This window comes from Microcaecilia unicolor, chromosome 5 (genome assembly GCF_901765095.1).
Source record: "Microcaecilia unicolor chromosome 5, aMicUni1.1, whole genome shotgun sequence".
NCBI lineage: Eukaryota > Metazoa > Chordata > Amphibia > Gymnophiona > Siphonopidae > Microcaecilia > Microcaecilia unicolor.
In genome coordinates, this window is record NC_044035.1 from 198,766,578 (window position 1) to 198,787,589 (window position 21,012).

Genomic DNA, 21,012 nt, shown 5'->3' on the forward strand with positions numbered 1-21,012 from the left:
CATGTTGGCAGATTTCAGGGGACAAAAAAAGAAAAAAAGTTCACAGCCACCCACCTCCTCCTAGAACTACTTCCCCGGGCTAACAAGTTTGCTGAAAGAGCGGGGGGAAAGATGAAAAGAAGCTTGAGACGCCGTGACTCTTCGGGAACAGTGAAAGCAAGAGATCAAGACACACTTTACCTTTCCAGAGGACGCTCTCGGCCCCGGGGCTCTTTTCACATGCGCAGCTGCAGCACAGACAACAGTCAAATCAGCAAATGTGCGGAGGCCGGATGGATGCGTCGCGTATCCCTCCGTCAGATGAGGTGGCTGCTGTGGCAGTAAGCTACTCCCAGAACAAAGGGGCGGGCACAGCGCGGTGGCGGCTGAAACGTCATGACCCAAGTCGGCGAACGGGTAGGTTTAAAAGGGAAAATTAGGTTCTTACCATGATAATTTTCTTTCCTTTAGTCATAGCAGATGAAGCCATTACGTATGGGTGGTGTCCATCAACCAGCAGGGGGAGATAGAGAGCACTCAACTTTTCACAGTGCCTCATGGCCAGCTAGCTCCACTGCCTCTTCAGTATTTGAAGCTTCCAAAGCAGTACGGCAAACCGCAATGGGAATAACATCGATGCCGGGGAAAATGGTAGAGGCTATTATTAAAAACAAAATTACAGAGCACATCCGAGGACATGGATTACTGGATTACTGAGACCGAGTCAGCACGACTTTTGTGTGGGGAAATCTTGCCTGACCAATTTACTTCAATTCTTTGAAGGAGTAAACAAACATGTGGACAAAGGGGAGCCGGTTGATATTGTGTATCTGGATTTTCAAAAGGCGTTTGACAAGGTACCTCATGAAAGGCTACAGAGGAAATTGGAGGGTCATGAGATAGGAGGAAATGTCCTATTGTGGATTAAAAACTGGTTGAAGGATAGGAAACAGAGAGTGGGGTTAAATGGGCAGTATTCACAATGGAGAAGGGTAGTTAGTGGGGTTCCTCAGGGGTCTGTGCTAGGACCGCTGATTTTTAATATATTTATGGTAAAATTATGTATCATACCTGATAATTTTCTTTCCATTAATCATAGCTGATCAATCCACTGACTGGTGGGTTGTGTCCATCTACCAGCAGGTGGAGATAGAGAGCAAACTTTTGCCTCCCTATATGTGGTCATGTGCTGCCGGAAACTCCTCAGTATGTCGATATCAAAGCTCCATCCGCAGGACTCAGCACTTAGAGAATTACACCCACAAAGGGACACTCTGCCCAGCTCACCACCGCCGAAACGGGGGAGGGGAAGTAACCCAGCTCATCCCCACACAAGTGGGGGAGGGGAATCCGTCCAGCTCATCCCCGCGGAGCGGAGGAGGGACACCACCCCGCCGATGCGGGGGGATCTGGCTTATCCTGCAACCGCAACCGCGGGAGGAGCTGACTGACCCTAACACCGCCGAAGCGGGAGGGGTACAAAGCTGCCCTACAGCCGCACGAAGCGGGAGGGAGTGCCGGCAGAATTTAAGTCTCAATCCAGCCCCGTAAAACGGAGGGGAGAGGAATGCAGCAGCTCACTGTAACACAAACTCGTCTCAACTCTTGAAGAATCCAAGTGAAAAAACTTGAACACGAAGTCCTCCTGAAGTAACTGAAGACTAAACTTGAACCTAAAATTCAACCAGAATATAAACAGTACAGATATCTGGGAGGGGCTATGGATTGATCAGCTATGATTAATGGAAAGAAAATTATCAGGTATGATACATAATTTTACCTTCCATATCATCATGCTGATCAATCCATAGACTTGTGGGATGTACCGAAGCAGTACTCACCCAGGGCGGGACATTGAAATCCCTGACCTCAACACTGAAGCTCCAAACCGGGCCTCCGCCCGTGCCGCAACCATCAAGCGGTAATGCTTGGAGAATGTATGGGCCGATGCCCAAGTTGCCGCCTTGCATATCTCTTCCAAGGAGACGGACCCGGCCTCTGCCATCGAGGCCGCCTGAGCTCTAGTGGAGTGAGCCTTCAGCTGGATAGGCGGCACCTTCCCTGCGGCCACATAAGCCGCTGCAATGGCTTCCTTGACCCATCTTGCCACTGTAGGCTTAGCAGCCTCCAGACCCTTACGAGGACCTGCAAACAGGACAAACAGATGATCCGATTTCCGGAAATCATTGGTCACTTCCAAGTATCTGATGATGACTCGTCTCACATCCAGATATTTAAGAGCAGAGTATTCCTCTGGGTAGTCCTCCCTACGAAAGGAAGGGAGACAGAGCTGCTGATTCACATGGAAGCGAGAAACAATCTTGGGCAGGAAGGAAGGCACTGTGCGAATAGTCACTCCTGCCTCAGTGAACTGCAGAAAAGGCTCTCGACATGAGAGCGCCTGGAGCTCGGAAACTCTTCTGGCTGAAGTGATAGCCACCAAAAAGACTGCTTTCAACATCAGGTCTTTCAGAGATGCCCTCGACAAGGGTTCAAAAGGCGGCTTCTGTAATGCTCTTAGCACCAGATTGAGATTCCACGCAGGCACCACCGAGTGCAGAGGAGGGCGCAGGTGATTAACTCCCTTGAGAAAACGCACCACATCTGGCTGCGAAGCCAGGGAAGCACCCTTCAGGCGGCCCCTGAAGCAAGCCAGGGCCGCTACCTGGACTTTAAGGGAACTGAGCGACAGGCCTTTCTCCAGACCTTCTTGCAGGAATGCCAACACTGAAGAAATTGGAGCAGTGAATGGAGAAAATGAGCCTGCTTCACACCACGCTGCAAAGGTACGCCAAACCCTGGCGTAAGCAGTAGAAGTAGAGCGCTTCCTCGCTCTCAGCATAGTGGCGATGACCTTGTCTGAGAAACCCTTCTTCCTCAGACGCTGCCGCTCAATAGCCAGGCCGTAAGACCAAAGGGGGAGGGATCCTCCATCACCACGGGACCCTGATGTAACAGACCCTGCTCCACTGGCAGCCGCAGAGGATCGTCGACTGAGAGCCTGATCAAGTCCGCATATCAGGGACGTCTGGGCCAATCCGGACCCACCAGGATTATCCGGCCCGGATGCTTTGCCACCCGGTCTAGCACCCTGCCCAACATGGGCCAGGGCGGGAACACATAGAGAAGCTCTTGTGTCGGCCACTGTTGGAGAAGAGCATCTACTCCCAGGGATCGAGGGTCTCGTCCTCTGCTGAAAAAGCGCGGCAATTGGCCAATGACGCCATCAGATCTAGGCTCGGCAGGCCCCAGCGCTTCGTGATGTCCAAGAACGCCTGAGCAGCCACTCTCCGGGCTCCAAGGTATGGCGACTGAGAAAGTCCGCCTTGACATTCATGACTCCGGCAATGTGGGCCGCTGACAGCTGTTCCAGGTTCGCTTCCGCCCACTGGCATAGATTCATGGCCTCCTTGGCTAGAGGGGCACTCTTGGTACCTCCCTGGCGGTTGACATAGGCCACAGCCGTGGCATTGTCCGACAGGACCCGTACAGGCTTCAATGCCAGTACCGGGATGAACTCCAAAAGCGCCAACTGAATGGCTCTGAGTTCCAGGAGGTTGATAGACCACTTTGCCTCTGCAGGAGACCAGAGCCCCTGCGCTGTCCTTCCCAAGCAATGGGCTCCCCAGCCCGACAAAGAGGCGTCCGTCGTGACGACAATCCACTCCGGGGTCACCAGAGGCATTCCTGCAGACAACTTGTCTGTCTGCGTCCACCAGCTCAGCGCCTTGCGCACTGCTGGGTCCAAGGGAAGGCGCACAGCATAATCCTCCGACATCGGAGTCCAGCGCTGCAGCAGAGAGAGTTGTAGTGGTCTCATATGAGCCCTGGCCCAGGGCACTACTTCCATCGTGGCCGTCACAGAGCCCAACAGCTGCACATAGTCCCAAGCCCGAAGAGGAGAGGCTACTAGGAACTGGTCCACCTGAGCCTGAAGCTTGACAATCCGATTGTCTGGCAGGAACACTCTGCCCACTTGGGTGTCGAATCGAACTCCCAGATACTCCAGGGACTGAGTTGGGCGCAGCTGGCTTTTCTCCCAGTTGATGATCCACCCCAGGGAGCTCAAAAGAGCAACCACCCGGTTCACAGCTTTGCCGCACTCTGCATAAGAGGGGGCTCGGATCAACCAGTCGTCCAGATAAGGATGGACTTGTACTCCTTCCTTCCTCAGGAAGGCCGCTATGACCACCATTACTTTGGAGAAGGTCCGCGGAGCAGTAGCCAACGCGAACGGGAGGGCTCTGAACTGGAAGCGTCGGCCCAGGACTGCAAAACGCAGAAAGCGTTGATGGGAGGCCAGATGGGAATATGCAAGTACGCTTCCTTGATGTCCAAGGATGCCAGGTACTCCCCTGCCTTCACTGCCGCTATAACAGAGCGGAGAGTCTCCATGCGAAAGTGCCGAACTTTCAAGGCCCGATTGACCCCTTTGAGGTCGAGGATAGGCCGTACAGAACCTCCTTTCTTTGGTACCACAAAGTAAATGGAGTAACGTCCCTTGCCAAGCTGATTTTCTGGCACCGGAACGACCGCACCCAGGCGGATCAGATTGTCCAAGGTCTGCTGCACTGCCACAGCTTTGACCGGAGACTTGCAGGGAGAGAGTACAAACTCTAGCTTGTAGCCGTCTTTGATGACTTCCAGCACCCAAGCGTCTGAAGTTATTGTGGTCCACTCGCCCAGAAACGAGGACAGCCGTCCTCCAATCTGCACTGGGGGGTGGACCAAGGCCCCGTCATTGGGTACGAGACCCTGGGGGAGGACCGGAGGGAGCACCTCCGGGACGGCGGTCTCTGCGAAAGGAATGCTGCTTGGGGGAGAAGTTCCTCTTGAAGGAAGAGGAGGCAGAAGAGCCCGACCTGCCCGGGCGGTACCGACGGGCTTCCTGAAACCGTCCTCTGGAGGTACCGGGACGAGTACTAGCCCTGACCTCTGGTAACTTCTTGCCCTTAGACGTGCCGAGATCGGTCACAATTTTGTCCAGCTCGACCCCAAAGAGCAGCTTGCCTTTAAAAGGCAATTTAGCTAGGCGGGATTTAGAGGCGTGGTCAGCAGACCAATGCTTCAGCCAAAGCCACCGCCGCGCAGAGATTGTCTGAGCCATGCCTTTAGCCGAGGCCCTCAAGACATCATACAGCAAGTCTGCCAAATAGGCCAAGCCCGATTCCAGGGCCGGCCAATCAGCCCTCAAGGAATGATCCGAGGGGGAAGCACGCTGCACCATAGTCAGGCACGCCCTGGCCACATAGGAGCCGCAAACTGAGGCCTGCAAACTTAAAGCAGCCGCCTCAAACTCCAATCTTCTGTCTTGGGCGTCCTTTAGGGCCGTGCCACCTTCCACCGGCAACGCCGTTTTCTTAGTCACCGCAGTGATTAAAGAATCCACGGTAGGCCACAGATAGGCCTCACGTTCACTTTCAGGCAAAGGATAGAGGCGGGACATAGCCCTAGCCACTTTAAGGCTCGCTTCCGGGACATCCCATTGAGCCGAAATTAAGGTGTGCATGGCATCATGCACGTGGAAGGTTCTAGGCGGGCGCTTCGTCCCCAGCATAATGGCAGAGCCAACAGGGGCTGAGGGAGAGACGTCCTCCGGAGAGGAAATCTTCAAAATGCCCATGGCCTGCACTAACAGGTTGGGCAAATCCTCTGAGCTAAAGAGCCGCGCTGCAGAGGGGTCATCCGCTCCATCCGAGCGGGGATCCGTCTCCTCCAAGGAATCCGCAAAGGACCGTTGGGAGAACTCAGATACGCTGCCCTCATCTACATCTGAGGAGACAAAGTCCTCCAAGGCCTGGGAATCAACCCGAGGGCGTTTACCTCCGGGGGCCTCAACCTCTTTACCAGACGAGGGAGCAGGGGCAGCGTTTTGCATAAGGAAGGCCTGATGCAGCAGCAAAACAAACTCGGGGGAGAAACCCCCCCAGACTGTGCACTTCCGCAGCCTGGGCTACAGCCCTAGACGCACCCTCAACCGGCGCTCGCAAGAGCGGGGGAGAGACATGCTGCGCATCCAAGATGGCGTCCGGCGCGACACTCCGCGAAGGAGCCGCGCGGGAAGAACGGCGCTTAACTTTAGCCGCTTTTGTGCCGTCGCCCAAATTAAGGGCGTTCATGGCATTAATGTCTCCCACCTCAAGGGCGGCCCAAGAAGAAGCCGTCCGAGCCGCGTGGCCGGCCAAGATGGCGGAGGCGAGCAGCGGGACATGGGCGTTTATGGCGGGAAAAACCGCCACACCGGAGGAAGGACCGGGACACTCATCGGTCACGAAACTGTCACCCAACAATGGCGAATCAGACTTTAAGACCCCCGCATCCCCTCTAGAAGCGCCCAAGCGATCAGGGGAGCGACACTTTGCACCCTCGCCCTCCGACGCCATAGGCTACGTGGAGATCAATCGGGGAACCCCCTGCCCGCTATAAAAAAGTAAAAATTACCTGCTTTCCGCTCCGAGCTGTAACGACCTGGTGTCCCAGTGAGTAGCTGCAATAAACATTTAAATAAACGTCGAAATAAACGCCTTTAAGGACGTTCAAAATTTTTTTTTTTTTTTTTTTAACGGAGCCAGCGGGAGGGGGGAGAAAAGGAGGGACCTGGCGCCACCAGGTTTGCACTTGCTCAAGAAGAGCCCTCAACCCCAGGCACTCAACAAAACCTAAAAATTAGGCTTGGAGGCCTAGCCAGAGCTGCTGCTGTGTGTGACCACCACCTGCTGAGATAGAGAACATACTGGGGAGTTTCTGGCAGCACATGACCACATACAGGGAGGCAAAAGCTTTGCTCTCTATCTCCACCTGCTGGTAGATGGACACAACCCACCAGTCTATGGATTGATCAGCATGATGATATGGAAAAATGATTTAGAGATGGGAGTAACTAGCGAGGTAATTAAATTTGCTGATGAAACAAAGTTATTCAAAGTCGTTAACTAGCGACAGGATTGTGAAAAATTACAAGAGGACCTTACGAGACTGGGAGACTGGGCGGCTAAATGGCCGAGGACGTTTAATGTGAGCAAGTGCAAGGTGATGCATGTGGGAAAAAAGAACCCGAATTATAGCTACGTCATGCAAGGTTCCACGTTAGGAGTTACGGACCAAGAAAGGGATCTGGGTGTCGTCGTCGATAACACGCTGAAACCTTCTGCTCAGTGTGCTGCTGCGGCTAGGAAAGCGAATAGAATGTTGGGTATTATTAGGAAAGGCATGGAAAACAGGTGTGAAGATGTTATAATGCCGTTGTATCGCTCCATGGTGCAACCGCACCTTGAGTATTGTGTTCAATTCTGGTCGCCGCATCTCAAGAAAGATATAGTAGAATTGGAAAAGGTGCAGCGAAGGGCGACTAAAATGATAGCGGGGATGGGACGACTTCCCTATGAAGAAAGACTAAGGAGGCTAGGGCTATTCAGCTTGGAGAAGAGACGGCTGAGGGGAGACATGATAGAGGTATATAAAATAATGAGTGGAGTGGAACAGGTGGATGTGAAGCTTCTGTTCACGCTTTCCAAAAATACTAGGATTAGGGGGCATGCGATTAAACTACAGTGTAGTAAATTTAAAACAAATCGGAGAAAAGTTTTCTTCACCCAACGTGTAATTAAACTCTGGAATTCATTGCCGGAAAATGTGGTGAAGGCGGTTAGCTTAGCAGAGTTTTAAAAAGGGTTGGACGGTTTCCTAAAGGACAAGTCCATAAACCGCTACTAAACGGACTTGGAAAAATCCAAAATCCCAGGAATAACATGTATAGAATGTTTGTACGTTTAGGAAGCTTGCCCTTGGCCTGGATTGGCCGCTGTCGTGGACAAGATGCTGGGCTCGATGGACCCTTGGTCTTTTCCCAGTATGGCATTACTTATGTAATTTCCTCACAGCGAACGATGGCCCCTTAACAAGGGCATAAACTCAAAAAAGGAGGGAATGAACTCATCCTCCTGGAGGGAATAAACTCGTCCTCCACTTTGTATAAACGGAGGGAATACTTGCATCCTCCTGGAGGGAATAAACTCGTCCTCCCGAAACATGAACTGGAGGGAATGAACTCATCCTCCTATAACTGTAACAAGAATCCTGAAGACTGTTTTCCGACTTCCCAAGGAAGGAATATAACTTCAGGAAACAAGAACAGCACCTAAAATCAGAATCACTGCAATACAGACAATCATACAGGGAGGGCTCATGGCTTCATCTGCTATGAATAAAGGAAAGAAAATTATCATGGTAAGAAGCTAATTTTCCCTTCCTTGTCATCAAGCAGATGAAGCCATTACGTATGGGATGTAACAAAGCAATCCCTAAATAGGGTGGGAACAAGCCACACCACGCGCTAGCACCTGTGCTCCAAAACGCACATCCCTCCTGGCAGCCACATCCAGCCTGTAATGTCGGGCGAAAGAGAGCTTAGAAGCCCATGTTGCAGCACTGCAAATCTCATGAAGAGATAGTGCTCCAGTTTCCGCCCAGGAAGAGGAAATCGCTCTTGTGGAATGTGCCTTAAAGGCTTCAGGCGGAGCCCGGCCAGACAGCAGATATGCTGAATGATTGCTTCTTTGAGCCAACGGGCAATAGTGGCATTTATCTCTGAGAACAGGTCCATGAAGGGGCGGGCTGAACCGTATTTTCGAAAAAATGGACGTTTTTGAGCTGGGCGTTTGTTTTTTTTAGCGATAATGGAAACTAAAAACGCCCAGCTCAAAATCGTCCTAATCAATCAGAGCCATTTGGTCGTGGGAGGATATGCCAGGACACCAACTGGGCACCCTAGGTCAATGCAGTGGACTTCAGAAAAAGCTCCCACATGCATAGCTCCCTTACCACGGGTGCTGAGCTCCCAACCCCCCTCCCCCAAAACCCACTACCCACAAATGTACAACACTACCATAGCTCTTAGGAGTGAAGGGGGCACCTACATGTGGGTACAGTGGGTTTTGAAGGCCTCCCATTTACCAGCACAAGTGTTACTGGTGGGGGGGGGATGGGCCTGGGGCCACTTGGCTGAAGTGCACTGCGGTACCCACTAAAAGTGCTCCAGGGACCTGCATACACACAGGCCTCTAGAACTTGTTGCTGCTGTATAACATTGGCACACCAGTTGACACCTGAAGACTAATCTCTCTGAAAACGTCCTTTATTGGAATAACCGTGTTTACTCACAGTTAACTGCAGATCAGAGGTTGTGCCCCACTGGCAACGAGTCTCCCTGGTACTGAGATGAGCAGTAGGTCAGAGCTGGCAGAATGCTGTACAATGCCCTCTTTCAGCCACATTCAAGGTAAGAACTAAGTTCTGTAACGTGGCTAACACAGGAAAGGGAACTAAAACTGGCTTACAAAAATGGCCACTACCGCATGGACTACAACAGGAAACACAACAGGGCACACTCTGACCCAGTAGGCAGGGGGAAAAGCACCATGGGAGAAGAGCCTACCAACATCGTGAGACTGTAACACAAGCTAATGAAATCACGGAGCCCAATACCCTACACCCACCACAATGCAATGCTGATGTGACCCTGTACTGCACCCGAGAGCCACATCTGACCCAGGGAAAGGATGTGACTACTACTACTACTTAACATTTCTAGAGCGCTACTAGGGTTACGCAGCGCTGAACAAAATACACAAAGAAGGACAGTCCCTGCTCAAATGAGCTTACAATCTAAAGAACGAAATGTCAAGTTGGGCAGTCTAGATTTCCTGGGTAGAGGTGTAGAGGTTAGGTGCTGAAGGCGACATTGAAGAGATGGGCTTTAAGCAGAGATTTGAAGGAGGGAGGAGGCCTGACGTATGGGCTTGGGGAGTTTGTTCCACGCGTGGGGTGAGGCGAGGCAGAAAGGGCGGAGCCTGGAGTTGGCGGTGGTGGAGAAGGGTACTGAAAGGAGGGATTTGTCTTGAGAGCGGAGGTTACGGGTAGGAACGTAAGGGGAGATGAGGGCTGAGAGGTAAGGAGGGGCTGCAGATAGAGTACATTTGTAGGTTAGTAGCAGAAGCTTGAATTGAATGCGGTACCTGATCGGAAGCCAATGAAGTGACTTGAGGAGAGGGGTGATATGAGTTTATCGGTTCAGGCGGAAGATAAGACGTGCAGCAGAGTTCTGAACGGACTGAAGGGGGGATAGGTGGCTAAGTGGGAGACCAGTGAGGAGTAGGTTGCAGTAGTCAAGGCGAGAGGTAACGAGAGAGTGGATGAGAGTTCGGGTGGTGTGCTCAGAGAGGAAAGGGCGGATTTTGCTAATGTTATAGAGGAAGAAGCGACAGGTCTTGGCTATCTGCTGGATGTGCGCAGAGAAGGAGAGGGAGGAGTCGAAGATGACACCGAGGTTGCGGGCAGATGAGACGGGGACGATGAGGGTGTTATCAACTGAGATACAGAGTGGAGGAAGAGGAGAAGTGGGTTTGGGTGGGAAGACAAGAAGTTCGGTCTTGGCCATGTTCAGTTTCAGGTGGCGGTTGGACATCCAGGCAGCAATGTCGGATAAGCAGGCCGATACTTTGGCTTGGGTTTCCGCAGTGATGTCAGGTGTGGAGAGATAAAGCTGGGTGTCGTCAGCATAAAGATGATACTGGAAGCCATGAGACGAGATCAGGGAGCCCAAGGAAGAGATGTAGATAGAGAAAAGAAGGGGTCCAAGGACCGAACCCTGAGGGACCAACAGAGAGTGGGATAGGGGTGGAGGAAGAGCCATGAGAGTGTACTCTGAAGGTACGATGGGAGAGATAAGAGGAGAACCAGGAGAGGACAGAGCCCCGGAACCCAAAAGAGGACAGTGTGTCAAGAAGTAAGTTGTGATTGACAGTGTCAAAAGCGGCGGATAGGTCGAGGAGAATGAAGATGGAGTAATGACCTTTGGATTTGGCGAGGAACAGGTCATTACAGACTTTGGATAATGCCGTTTCTGTCGAGTGAAGTGGGCGAAAGCCAGATTGAAGCGGATCGAGGATGGTATGAGAGGCGAGAAAATCAATGCAACGGCTGTGAACGGCGGCGCGTTCAAGTATTTTGGAGAGGAAGGGTAGGAGGGAGATGGGGCGGTAGTTGGAGGGACAGGTAGGGTCAAGTAAAGGTTTTTTGAGGAGAGGTGTGACAACAGCATGCTTGAAGGTGTCAGGGACAGTCGCGGTGGAGAGAGAGAGGTTGAGGATATGACAGATGGGAGGGGTGATAGTAGGAGAGATGGTGATAAGTAAGTTGGTGAGGATGGGGTCTGAGGAACAGGTGGTGCATTTCGAGGAAGAGAGAAGATGGGCGGTTTCCTCTTCGGTGATATCAGGAAAAGAGGAGAAGGAGGCCTGGGTTGATTGGTTGAGGGAGTGGGTGATAGGATGAAGAGGAGGAGAAGGTTTAGTGGTGAATTCGAGGTTGATCTTCTGCACCTTGTCGTGGAAGTAATCAGCCAGTGATTGAGGAGAGAGTGAGGGGGGGGGGGTGGGAGCAGAGGGCACTTTGAGGAGGGAGTTGAGGGTGGCAAAGAGACGACGAGGGTTAGAGCTGAGGGAGTTAGTCAAGTGAGTGTAGTAGTCCTGTTTGGCGAGGAATAGGGAGGACTGGAAGGAGGATAGCATGAATTTGTAGTGAATGAAGTCAGTATGGGTGTGAGATTTCCTCCATAGGCGTTCGGCCGATCGGGAGCAGGAGCGAAGGTAACGGGTGCAGGGGTTAAGCCAGGGCTGGGAATTAGTGCGCCTTGTGGGACGGGAAACAGACGGTGCAAGGGTGTCTAGGGCGGAGGAGAGAGTGGCATTGTACTTGGAAACAGCCTTGTCGACGGACTCGGAGGACGTGATGGACGGGAGGAGATCGGAGATACTAGCGGATAAGGTGGGGGGGGGTCAACAGCCTGGAGATTCCTGGAGGTAGTGGTTAGTGTTGGGCGGGACTGAGGGGGAGGGTGATGAAGTGTGAATGTGATCAGGTGATGGTCATAAATGGGAAGAGCAGAGACGCAGAGATTAGAGGGCGAGCAGGTAGAGGAGAGGACGAGATCAAGACAGTGACCAGATTTGTGAGTAGGGGTGATGGAGCTCAGTTGGAGGTTGAAGGAGGAAGTTAGGGTGAGGAATTGAGAAGCGTATGAGTCGGATGGGTTATCAGTGTGTATGTCCAAGTCACCAAGAATGAGGGATGGGGATGAGGGCTCAAGAGAAACGGAGAGCCAGGCATCGAAATCAGTAAGGAAGGAAGGGAGGGACTTATCAGGGGGGCAGTAGATGACTGCAACTCGGAGTGGCAGCGGGTAGAATAGACGGATGGAATGGACTTCAAAGGATGAGAAGCAGTGAGACTGTGGTAGGAAGAGGGGTTGAAAACTGCAGGAGGGCGAAAGTAGTAGGCCAACGCCGCCACCGCGGCTAGCTGTGCGGGGCGAATGGGAGAAAAGGTAGCCTCCGTGGCAAAGGGCTGCAACTGAGGCAGAGTCGTCGGGGGTGAGCCAGGTTTCGGTTAGGGCGAGCAGATGGAGGGAATGGGAGATGAAGAGATCATGGGTGAAGGTAAGTTTGTTGCAGATTGAGTGGGCATTCCACAGGGCACACGAGAAGGGGAGGGAGGAAGGGGGATCGAACACATTCTGCTGTCATGGAGGTGGGTACGGCATTTGAAGCTGGCATACAGGCTGGAAAAAAAGTTTGTAAAGTGGGGTTTTTTTGGTGGGAGGGGGTTAGTGACCACTGGGGGAGTCCGGGGAGGTCACCCCCATTCCCTCCAGTGGTCATCTGGGCAGTTGAGGCACTTTTTTGGGACTTGTTCGTGAAAAAAAAGGGTCCAAAAAAAGTGACCCAAAATCGCGGTAAAACGCCTTTTTTTCCCGATTATCAGCTAAAGACGCCCATCTCTCCTCGGCCGATAACCACGCCCCAGTTCCGCCTCAACCACGCCTCCGACACGCCCCGTCAACTTTATTCGTTTTCGTGACGGAGTGCAGTTGGAAACGCCCAAAATCGGCTTTCGATTATACCGATTTGGGCGCCTTTGCAAGATAAACGTCTATCTCCCGATTAAGGTTGCACTATAGGCGTTTTTCTCTTTCGAAAATAAGCAGGATAGTATACTGTGTGATTTATTTAGTGTTTCCTTCTTAGATGGTAATGAAATGTATTTAAAACTCTGTAAGAGCACTCCTTGCTTGTTACCCTAATTAAAATATCTGACTATAAATGAAGAGTTGTCCTAGGGGTGAGTGGGAATACTAAATTAGATCCTGCAGTGACTCTTAGATTCTGTTAATGCTGTGGTACAAAGCTTTTAAAACTAAGTGGAAAAGACTATGGAGATTAGTTGTTAAAATTTGCTTTTTATATTTTTATTTTTATTTTTGCCTAACACTACAACCTACAATTCCTCCTTTAAACCCCAATCTTTAAGTTCCCAAAGCACAAAGCAAAGTAGCGTTCACTTACCAGAGAAATGTCCTCTTCTCTCAGAACTTCTCAGAAGGAAAGTTCAGTGGGACCTTTCCTCTTTATATAGTTTTGAATCTAAGGGGCCTCTTTTAAACAGGCTCTTTGAAGCTGATTCAGCAACCTATGCAAATATTCTACTTCCTCACAACTTACTTATCACTTAATTGAGGTCGCTGGATGAGCTAACTCTCCAGCAGCCAAGGAACAGAAAATAACTGCCTTTTAGAACAAAGGAGTTCTGGGCTGTTTAGTTTCTACCTGCTGCTGAAATGTCAGGGAAGAGAGATCACTACCTGCCAGATACTTTCCTATGGTCTCCAAGGAAGGGTCGATCTCTTGTGCATATAAGGTTTGGTAAAAGTCCCCAAAACGCCTACGTATAAGCTCAGATGTACGTAACAAACCACCCGTGAAATCCCTTGCCTGAGTGACCGTTTGGTCTACTTTTTGCTTACGTAGCCGCATGGCAAGGAGACGTCCCGCCTTGTTAGCAAACTCTTAGGAACCAACCTTATTTCTCGCTTGCAGTAAGCTAAGTTGTTCCGAATAAATGGAGTCAAGCTGTAGTCTCTGCCCACATAGTTCTTGCAAGATCTGAGGAGAGCCCCAAGCCTTATGCTGCTCCTCCAAGAGACGAATTCTCTTCATACAGCTAGCTATCTGAGCCTTACGAGCACGTGAGCGTTTACTAGCTATTTGCAAAAACTAACCCCTAGAGAACACCTTCATAGCATCCCAAACCATACTGAGCGATAGCCCAGAATCAACGTTAAATTCCAGGTATTCCTTTAAGACTTTCCTATAACCCTCCACCGCCTCCCCATCCTGCAACACACTAGAATTTAGCACCCATCTCCTATCCTTTATCTCCGCACTTATAAATGGCAGTGAGACCCAGACTGGTGCATGGTCCGATATTGTCATACTTCCCACTCCCGCCTCTGGTCCCCGCTCTACCAATGCCGTATCAAGGAATATATAATCAATGCGAGAATAGGAGTCATGAACAGGAGAGTAATGTGTGTAATCTCTATCCCTCGCATGTGTCAGTCTCCACAGGTCCAAGGTGCCCAGTGAGTACCGTATTTTTCGGACTATAAGACGCACCGGACCATAAGACGCACCTAGGTTTTAGAGGAGGGAAATAGGAAAAAAAAAATTTCCTCTTTCCCTCCTCTAAAACCTAGGTGCTCCGGTGCGTCTTGTCCGGGTTTTGGACCTCCGTCCCGTACTTACAGGATTCCATGTTCCCTGGTGGTCTAGTGACATCGGGGCAGGAAAGAGCCCCCTCTTTCCTGCCCATCGCGCTGCTCTCCGTGCTTCTCAATGCTTTCTGACGGTCTCGGCGAGATTCAAAATGGCCGCCGAGAATCTCGGCGGCCATTTTGAATATCGCCGAGACCATCAGAAAGCATTGAGAAGCACGGAGAGCAGCGCGATGGGCAGGAAAGAGGGGGCTCTTTCCTGCCCCGACGTCACTAGACCACCAGGGAACATGGAATCCTGTAAGTACGGAACGGAGGTCCAAAAACGCTACCTTCGGACTATAAGACGCACCCCCCATTTTCCTCCCAAATTTTGGGGGAAAAAAGTGCGTCTTATAGTCCGAAAAATACGGTAAGCTAAGGACCCCAACGCTAGGGACTCTTTATTGCCCACTGTATTAACGACCCCTGAACGATCTAGAGCTGGGTTTACCACCGCATTGAAGTCACCCCCCAAAATCAAGGAACCCTGGACAAATGCAGCCAGTGAATTCTTCACCTTAGTATAAAACTCCACTTGACCACTATTTGGAGCAAATATAGACGCCAACGTTAGATCCACTTGATCAATCACAATATGTAGAAACAGGAAACGCCCTCCCGGGTCCCTCTTAACACTCACTACTTGGGCCGGTACCGAGGAATGAATAAGTACTGCCACCCCACCCTTCTTTGAACCCTCTGATGAGGAAGCAAAATATGCCAACGGGTAACTGGAATGAGAAAGAAGTTTTTCATGCAAATGGCGAAAATGCGTCTCATGCAAGAGAATCATGTGCGGCCTTAACTGCTTTAGTTCCTTAAAAAAAACTTCTGCCTCTTTTGAGGCATATTCAAGCCCTTAACATTGTAGGATATTATTTTTAAGTCTGTTTTCATCTCTTAGTAATTAGACAAAACTTTCCATCCCAACAGTGAGAGCCCTCCTTCCCAGGTACCGAACCATACCCAAGCCCCCCCCCCCCCACCACTCCACATTCAAACCCAGCCCACCCCCCCACCCCTATCACAAACACCAGTCAGAGGACTCATATCCTCCGAATGGGAATTAAGGAAGTAGCCCACGACACTCACAACATCCCAGCCCCCCAACCCCATCCCCCCGCACCTCCTTTTACTACCACCAGCTTCAAACCTCCCCCACAATCCTAGCCTCATCCATACACTAACCAATCACACTGTCCGGGCCAATATCCCTCACATGCATTACTTCACATACCTGCGGCCTCGCTCCATGTCCCTCCCTCTCACACTCTCCTCATCCATTTAACCAAGAGGGAGGGATACTTACAGTTATGTTTAACAGTACGAACTTGTAACCCAGCAAGCTCATTGTGCATAAAAAAAGAAACAAAGACCTGCTGCAGGCCCCTGAAAACCTTGGTCCCTCCAAACTCCAGGTGCTGCACCTTCCGGGCACGAGTGAGTATCCGCTCTGACTTCATATTTGTGGAACTGCACTATTATGTCCCGCACCTGTTGCTCCTTTCGCGGGCCCAGGGCTCGATGCGCTCTATCTAGTTCAATTGTTTCCTCTCCCACCTCAGGGCCCATCAAGGTAGTGCACAGGGACTGCACAATTCGGCACATCCTCGGTCTCTCCCCCTTCAGGGACCCCATGAAATCTGAGATTATTTGTTCAACCCTTATTTTCTAGGTCGTCCAATTTATATTCCAGGTCAGCATTTTTCTTTTCCAACCCTTGAATTGTTTTAGTATGCGCATTCAAAGTTTCTGCGTGCTCATCGATCTTCAGTTCTGCCTCCTCCACCCTGCCCCCCCAGCTCTTGGAGATCAGTACTCAGCAGCTCCATTTGCTCTAGGATCTCCTCCTTGGAGGTTTTTATATCCTCCTGAATGCTAGACAAGAATTTTTGGAGCTCTCCGGAGATTCCTTTTTTCGATGGTGCCCACCGTGTCTTCACCAGTGACAGCGCAGAGTCCGAATCGGATGGGGAGGCCCACTCTTGTGGCTCGTGGCGCTTAGCGGCCCTGCCAGTCCCGCTTCCCTCCTGCCTCTCGGCCTCCTTCTTCCGGGCTGACGAAGCTTTGCTCATAACTGCTGGGCTGTAGATGAGTTTACGAAACTCCTCCACCCCTCTCAACAGTGCCAATGACCGCAAATAAACGCTGCTTTCGGGTGCAGAGAGCGGGAGGTAAGAAACTAGGCTGCCATCTTGTGGAATAACGTCACATCCTCCCCGTTACAATGATTTTTGAAGTTATTTTAGTGAAATTCAATTATGTCTTTTCTCCTCCACCTTGTAAGGCACTGCCTAGCCAACAAAAACAGCTTTAGACTTGTTACAGATGGACCAACAACAAAGAGCAAATAGGTGGGAAAATGTGGGATACAAATGTAACAAATAAATAAATTACAACGTGGATGCAGCAGCTCATAGGTTTGCTTGCTGTGTTTTGAGTAAACAACAATGACGGCTGCGCGGGGGAGTGAAAACAGAGATTGACCAAATGGCTTCCTTGCTTACAGTGGACAAGATATGCTCACTTCCACTCCCGTCTATTAAACCTCATTGGTTTAACTTCCTTCATATTCGACACGGAAAGAGGGGAATAGAAAACCGCAGTGTTGGGTTACACGATTGGTGATCGCAGCATACCGTAAGCAGCGGCGCGGTCATCAAAACAAAGAAGCGCTCCAGTCTTAAGGTAGTACTAAACAGATCCGGAAGATCTCGTGGATCCTGCAGATCTGGCTTTTACACCGTCCCCAGGTTCTGTTCTACTCAGTAGCCCTGAACTGCCCTTTACACATCTCATAAAGCTAAAGAAATGATTAGTATAAAAATACTGGAACTAACAACAAGTTATTTTCCCAGTGGAGGAGTGGCCTGGTGGTTGACTTTGGTCCTGGGGAACTAAGGAACTGAGGCCCAGATGCACTAAATGTTTTTCATCATTAAATGAGCCCTTAAGGAAGAATTTCCTATCCTTTCCATGCACTAAAGCCTATTTTTCGACGGCAGTAGCAGCTAACGAAACTGGAATGCAAATGAGAAACTACCATTGAAATGTAGACAATTCGGAATGCACTAACCATACCGACGATAGCAACGATTCACTTACCGCCAGAAATTTAACGTCAGCTCAGACCTGTCGTTAAAGCCTGAGCTGTCATCTCCCCACTGCCCCCTGCACGATAAAAAACCAAATTGCTGGCATGTTTTAAAAGAAAAGTGGCTCCCTGCTTCCCTGTGCCTAAAATAAAAAAGGAAACTAAATTAAAAAAGGATCGGGAGGGGGTAAAGGCGCTCATCAGCAGCGTCCTGTATGGACGGCCTTGCCTTGCCCCCCCCCCCCCCCTGAAGTCCCCGCTGCTCCGTTTGTGAAATAAAAGCTTTTAAAAATGAAACCTTTGCAGTTGCTGGGCTCCCCCTCCCTTCCTGTCTCTCTCTTCTTTAGTCGGCAATGCTCCGCCTCCTGCCCTCCTCCACCTCCGTGCCCCGCCCCCCCCCGATTTCGTCCCCGCCGCTCCCCCCCCCCCACCATAATGACCGGTGCAGCGCCTCTCACCTACGTTTGAAGGCGCTGCACAGGATGGATCAGCTATTCTTTAGCTCTTCTGTCTCCTCCGATGTCTCCTTTTTCTTCCTGTGTCCGCCCTCCTCTGACGTCAGTGGGCGGGGATGAAATCGGGGGGGTGGGGCACGGAGGTGGAGGAGGGCAGGAGGCGGAGCATTGCCGACTAAAGAAGAGAGAGAGACAGGAAGGGAGGGGGAGCCCAGCAACTGCAAAGGTTTCATTTTTAAAAGCTTTTATTTCACAAACGGAGCAGCAGGGACTTCGGGGGGGGGGGCAAGGCCGTCCATACAGGACGCTGCTGATGAGCGCCTTTGCCCCCTCCCGATCCTTTAATGTTTGTGGAGACATGCAGGGGAAAGTGGGGAGCCACGTGTTTGTGTTTTATTTTTTTTCTTACGTTTCTGGCATGCGCAGAGCAGCCAGCATAACGCTTGGCTGCTTTGCGCATGCTTTACGAGCCGATTACCGACGGGGATTAGTGCATCGTTCTTTCCAAAACCGCACCAAACTTTTTGGGGCTGTGTTTTTGGAGCATGCTTCGTTATTTGAGATTCGGTAAAGGTTTTTACGTTTCTGATTTTTTTACGTTTGCTTGATGCATCTACCCCTGAGTTCGATTCCCACTTCAGGCACAGGCAGCTCTTTGTGACTCCGGGCAAGTCACTTAACCCTCCATTGCCCCATGTAAGCCGCATTGAGCCTGCCATGAGTGGGAAAGCACGGGGTACAAATGTAACAAAAAAAAAACATACTAAAGCCATTCGTATCACTCCTCTTACTAATACCATTAGACTGTTACATGATATATTACATACCTTTTAAGCAGATTAATGCCTTTTCTTTGCTTTTTGTATGAAGAGGTAAAAGTTTGACGTACACTACTTTTCCGTAGAGCGCAAGACAGAGTCTTCTTCCGTTCTAGATTTTTTTTTCTCTGCCTCCCGTTCTCACTAGTTTAGTGGCTAACCGTAGTCAGCTGCTAAAAAGCAAACCAATAAGAACCATGTATTTGACTTCCTTATCCATGATTGGCTGTCAATCTGACTAATAGATTGGCTTGTTATTCTGGTGGTGTGAAAGGATGGACTGCGTGTGATTAAAATCATTTAATTTAAATGTACGGTAGTAGGAAGTGGTTACCGCACGGATGGGGACGGTGTAAAAGCCAGATCTGCGGCGATCGAATCCGGGAAGATCCTGAGGATCCCGCTGTATCCGGTTTTTACACCGTCCCGTTTAGTTCATGCTACACATAGACATTACGGTATATAGGTGCACTGTCTATATTTTTATATATTTTTAATGGTGTTTTAGCCAGCGCACATGAGGTGTTTTCAGTAAGAGCACCAGGAGATCAGTAATGAGTTGTGCACACCTTTCTTTTAAAACACCTCTGATGCTGTCCGTTCCCACTACAGAGATGAAGATCAGGACATATTTTTAAATCGATCACTAGCGATATATAATTGATGTTTAAGCAATCCTGCAGAGTGCAATTTACACAGCTTATACAATAGCACATGAGGTGTTTTCAGGCAGTTTTTTCAGTAAGAGCACCAGGTGATCAGTAACGAGTTGTGCACACCCTCCTTTTAAAACATGTTTAAGCGATCCTGCAGAGTACCATTGCAATTTACATAGCTTATACAATAGCACATGAGGTGTTTTCAGGCAGTTTTTTCAGTGAGAGCACCAGGTGATCAGTAACAGGTTGTGCACACCTTTCTTTTAAAACACTTTTTGATGCTGTCCGTTCTCACTACAGAGGTGAAGATCAGGACATATATCTTTAAATCGACCACTAGCGATATATAATTGATGGTTAAGTGATCTTGCAGAGTACATAGCTTATATATCTCTGCAGATGAATTCTCACAATGGCTTAAAAAATATAGCAAGTCTGAATGCAAACTAGACATTTGCCCTGTTAACCTAATAAGAGCCGCCCCCAAACAATTCAAGAAAGACCTGACGGACCAAATAAACCACAGACTCCTAAACGGTTTATTCCCCACCAACAAAGGAAATATCCTACTCACCCCTCTGCAAAAAGATGCTAAGAAAAGCACAATGGACCTAACTAACTATCGACCAGTTGCATCTATTCCGCTCATAACCAAAATAATGGAGGGCATAGTCACAAAACAATTCAATGATTACCTAACTAAACACTCAATTTTACATGAGTCACAATCAGGATTTCGATCAAATCATAGTACCGAAACTTTACTAGTGGCGGCAATGAACTCATTAAAAAAAACAATTGCTACTGGGAAGAACATACTTGTACTACAATTTGACATGTCAAGCGCCTTCGACATGGTTGATCACGGAATACTACTTCATATACTAGAATACTTCGGAGTTGGAGGCCCAGTCCTCAAGTGGTTTGAGGGATTCCTCACCACCAGATCCTACCAAGTAATAATAAACGCCGAAAGATCACCTCCATGGATACCAGAATGCGGAGTTCCTCAAGGTTCCCCCCTCTCACCAACCATCTTCAACCTAATGATGATACCTCTAGCCAAACTTCTAGCCGATCAAAACCTTAACCCTTACATATATGCAGACGATGTCACGATCTACATCCCGTTCAAATACAATCTTAACGAAATCACCAACGAGATCAACCAAAGCTTCAGAACCATGCACAGCTAGACAGATTCATTCCAGCTAAAACTCAACATGGAAAAAACTCAATGCCTAGTACTCACCTCTCAATACAACACAAACGATTACTCCTCTATAACCACACCATACTGCAGCCTTCCTATATCAGAAAACCTGAAGATTCTCGGAGTCACCATCGACCGAAACCT

At 49.8% G+C, this 21,012-nt stretch overlaps 1 protein-coding gene across 1 annotated transcript in view; it reads right to left on the bottom strand.

Annotated features, from left to right (window-relative positions):
• Positions 1–19,082, bottom strand: part of FBXL8 (F-box and leucine rich repeat protein 8) — a 242,442-nt gene extending 223,360 nt beyond the window's left edge. Inside the window, exon 1 of the mRNA XM_030203700.1 lies at positions 19,006–19,082. The gene's annotated coding sequence lies outside the window, so the exon portion shown is untranslated. The remainder of the gene's footprint in view (positions 1–19,005) is intronic.
• Between the last annotated feature and the right edge of the window lie 1,930 nt (positions 19,083–21,012).